Here is a 4,945-nt window from a genome sequence, read left to right on the forward strand (position 1 = left end):
GGGTAGGGCATTTGCCTTGCATGCGGCCGACCCGGGTTCAATTTCTCCGTCCCTCTTGGAGAGCCCCTTATACATTTTCTCTGCTACCAAGAGTATCCTGCCTGCACAGCAGAGCCCGGCAAGCTCCCTGTGGCATATTCGATATACCAAAAACAGTAACAAGTCTCACAATGTAGATGTTACTGGTGCCTGCTCGAGCAAATCAATGAACAACAGGAGGACCGTGCTACAGTGCTACAAAGAATATTATGTTGAGGGTCTTATGGCAACCAACTGTGTTTAAGAACAGTCAAATGGTTTTCTAGAGTGGCCACACCGTTTTTACGTTCTCACAGCAATGTATGAGGATCCCAATTTTTCTGCCCACCCACATTGCTATCTTTTTTTTTATGGTAACTATCCTAGTAAATATGAAGTGACTTCTCATTGAGATATCGATTTGCGTTTCCCTGTTGATTGGTTATACATATTTTCATGACTGACAATTTATACGTGTGTGTGTGTATTTCCTACAAAACATGTACTTACCACTGAGCATATCTCATCCCCTTATACATTTTCTCTACAACAATGTCTATTTAAGTCCTCTATGCACTTTTAAATTGGGATGGGGTTTATTTGACTGTTTAATTGCAGGTGCTCGTCATACTTTCTATTAGAACTTTATATCAGATATTTGATCACAATATTTTCTCACGTTCTCTGGGTGATCTTTTTATTTTCTTCAAAGCGCCCTTTATTGGGGCCAGAGCCATAGTGGGCAGGGCCTTTTGCCTAGCACCCGGCACCACATGTGGTCCCAAGACCTCACCCAGGCGCAGAGCCACGAGTCAGCCCTGTGCAGTGGCGGGTATGGCCCCCCAACAGAACAAGACAAGAATTCTCTATTTATATTTATTTATTTGGTTTTGGGGCCATACCTGGTGATACTCAAGAACTACTCCTGACTCAGTGCTCAAGGGTGTCTTCGTGGTGCTCAGAGGACCATGTGATGTTGGGGATAAAGCTGGGGCTTCTGAATGCAAAGCATTTGCTCAGCTTGTTGAGCTATCTACCCAGCACTGATTTTTATTTTTAATTTTTTTTGTGTGGGTCTACACTCAGCTGTGCTCAGGGGCTATGCTTGGCTCTGTTTTTGAGAGGCGACCATTTGTGGTTCTGTGGATTGAAAGGAGGGTCAGCAGAATGCGAGGCCAGCATCTCAACCCCTGTGCTAGCTCAGAGACACCGACAGGGTCCTTTCAGGAACCAAAGTTGGTTTTTGTTTTTGTTTTTCTTTTGGGTCACATCCCGTATGCTTAGGGCTTACTCCTGACTCCTGGTTCTGTGCTCGGGGATCACTCCTGGTGGGCTTGGACGACCATATGGAGTATCGGGATTGAACCTGGATGGCCGTGCACAAGGCAAGTACCCTACCTGTTGTACTATTGCTCTGGCCCAGAACTAAATAAAGGGTTTTTAAATTTTTTTTTATTGAATCACCATGAGAAAGTTATAAGCTTTCATGTTTGGGTTACAATCACTCAATCACTCAATGCTCAAACACCCATCCCTCCACCAGTGCACATTCCCCACCACCAATCTTCCCGGTAAACCCCCCTTCCCCACCCTCCCCCTGCCTCCATGGCAGACAATATTCTCCATACTCTATCTCTACTTTTGGGCATTATGGTTTGCAATACAGACACTGAGAGGTCATCTTGTTAGGTCCATTATTTACTCTCGGTACACATCTCCCATCCCGACTGATTCCTCCAGCCATCATTTTCTTAGTGATCCCTTCTCTATTCCACTGGCCTTCTCCCCTCTGCTCATGAGGCAGACTTCCGGCTATGGGGCAATCCTCCTGACCCTTGTATCTACTGTCTCATGTTATGTTATTCTATACTCCACAAATGAGTGCAGTCTTTCTATGTCTGTCCCTCTCTTTCTGACTCATTTCACTTAGCATGATACTCTCCATTCCTATCCACTTATAAGCAAATTTCATGACTTCATCTCTCTTACCAGCTGCATAGTATTCCATTGTGTAGATGTACCAAAGTTTCCTTAAACAGTCATCTGTTGTAGGGCACTTGGGTTGTTTCCAGATTTTGGCTATAGTGAATAGTGCTGCAATGAACACATAGGTATATATGTCATTTCTATTGTGCTTTTTTTGCATTCTCGGGATATATTTCCAGAAGTGGTATTGCAGGGTCATATGGAAGCTCAATTTCTAGTTTTTGAAGGACTGTCCATATTGTTTTCCAGAAAGGCTGGACCAGTCGGCATTCCCACCAACAGTGAAAGAGCATCCTTTTTCCCCACATCCACAGCAGCACTGGTTGCTTTTGTTTTTTTGAATGTGTGTGTGCCAGTCTCTGTGGTATGAGATGATATCTCATTGTTGTTTTGATTTGCATCTCTCTGATGTCTAGTGATGTGGAACATTTTTTCATGTGCCAAAAATGGCCACTTGTATTTATTTTTTGAGGAAACTTCTGTTCATTTCTTCTCTCCATATTTGATGGGGTTGGAGGTTTTTCTTGTACAATTATACTTGTATCTTGTATATCCTGGATATTAATCCCTTATCAGATGGGTATTGGGTAAATATTCTTTCCCATTCTGTGGGCTCTTTCTGTATTTTTTCACTATTTTTTTTGAAGTGCAGAAGCTTCTTAGTTTGACGTAGTACCATTTGTTTATGTTTGCTTCCACTTGCATGGTCAGTGCTGTTTCATCCTAAATAAAGTTTTTAATTTTGACAAATCCTGTACACACACACACACTATAAACAATAACAAACCCTACCCGCTGTGCTGTCACTCCAGCCTCATACACACACACACACACATATGTTTATATATATATATATATATATATATACTTATGTGTAGATATATATAGCACTGTCCTCCCGTTCATTGATTTGCTCAAGTGGGCACCAGTAACGTCTCACAACAAATTGTGAGACTTGTTACTGTTTTTGACATATCGAATACGTCACGGGTAGCTTGCCAGGCTTTGCTGTGCGGGCAGGATACTCTCAGTAGTTTGCTGGGCTCTCCGAGAGGGGCGGAGGAATAGAACTAGGGTCGGTCTGGGTTGGCTGCGTGCAAGGCAAGTGCCCTACCTGCTGTGCTATTGCTCCAGCTGCCCATATATTTCCTTTGTGGCTTGTATTTTTGGGTTTGTGTCTAAGAAATTATCTCCAAATCCAAGTTTGTGAAGATTTATCTCAACATTTACTTCTAGGAATTTTATAGCTTTTTTTTTTCTTGGAGGGGGCTTTGTTCACAACTGGTGATGTTGTGTGTGGGGGGTACTACTGGCTCTGTGCTCAGGGGTCACTCCTGGCGGTGCTCAGGGGATCATCAATAGTACCAGGGATCACATGAAAGGTGCATGGTTGAACCCCTATATAATGTCTTTCTGACCCTAGAGCTATAGTTCCTACATATAGAAGTTTAATTCAGTTTAGGTTAATTTTTTTGTATATAAAATTTTGTAAAATTTAATTCCCATTTATCGGGTTTTTGGCTGGAGCGATAGCACAGTGGTAGGGCATTTGCCTTGCACGCAGCCAGCCCTGCCGAGCCGGGTTCGATTCCTCCGCCCCTCTCGGAGAGCCCAGCAAGCTACCAAGAGTATTTCGCCCGCGCGGCAAAGCCTGGCAAGCTCCCCGTGACGTATTCAATATGCCAAACACAGTAACAACAAGTCTCAAAATGGAGATGTTACTGGGCCCGCTCGAGCAAATCAATGAACATTGGGAGGACAGTTTTGTTTGTTTGTTTATCGGGTTTTTAATGTCTTTTTTTAAAAAAATGGTGCCTGGGCCTCATACAAAGGAACCGCTTAGCCTCTTGGTGGGACAATAGTCATGCATCCTTTGAATCTTTCTAAGTCTCAGTTTGCTCATTTGTTTCTTTTCATGGGGTTGGGGACAGGCACACCCAGTGGTGCTCAGGGATTATTCCCTACAGGAATATAAAATACCAGGAATTGAACCTGGGTCAGCTGCAGGCAAGGCAAGCGCCTCACCCTTTGCTGTACTATTCTCTGGCCCCCATCAGTTTGCTCTTTAGTAAACCGGGAATAACAAATAGTACCTTTAATTATGTGGTTATAATGAAGATGAGAATTCGTGTACACAAAGCACATAGCCTAGTGTTTTGAAGCATTCTGACTGCTCAGTAAAGTTTGTAGCATTACAACAGGGTGGCAATATGTTGTAATATAACCACATTAATATCACAGCATTATTATTACAACATACCACCACATTAGGGCTGGAGTGATAGCACAGCGGGTAGGGCGTTCGCCTTACAAGCGGCCAAGATGGCCGACCCAAGTTCGATTCCTCCGCCCCTCTCGGAGAGCCCGGCAAGTATTCGATATGCCAAACACAGTAACAACAAAGTCTCCAATGGAGACGTTACTGGGCCCGCTCGAGCAAATCGACGAAGGTAAAAAGGCCTTTACCTTTTTTACCTTTTACCACCACATTATTATTAAAATAGGAACAATAAAAAAAAGTAGGAACAATAAATACTATCAGGATAGACGTGCCAGTAAAGATGCACAGCATTTCCGAGGAAGGAGTCAGGACGGAGGAGAGGGCAAACAATTGCTTAGTCTACGTGGAGGAGAGGATTGTTAAATTTACAAATATATAAATTTATAAATCTAGCCTTGTTAAAAATCTTGCCTCCAGGTAGACGCAAAATTCCCCATCTTCTCCCGGGACTGGTTAAAAACTCGGATTCCTCGGCCTTATCATTCCAGATTGCCCTGGACCTCCACTCCCCTCCTCTCCTCCCAAGAATCTACGTTTGGATCAACTTCTGCCAAAGCAGGCGCTGGGCAGGGGGGCGGGGTCGGGGTCAGGTGTGGGTGGTGGCGGCTGCAGCGCCTCCTTCGGCCGTCGGGAGGCAGCCGAGGGCGCCGGGGTGGCCAC

This window comes from Sorex fumeus, unplaced genomic scaffold, assembly GCF_029834395.1.
Source record: "Sorex fumeus unplaced genomic scaffold, SorFum_2.1 ptg000051l, whole genome shotgun sequence".
In the NCBI taxonomy this organism is placed as follows: domain Eukaryota; kingdom Metazoa; phylum Chordata; class Mammalia; order Eulipotyphla; family Soricidae; genus Sorex; species Sorex fumeus.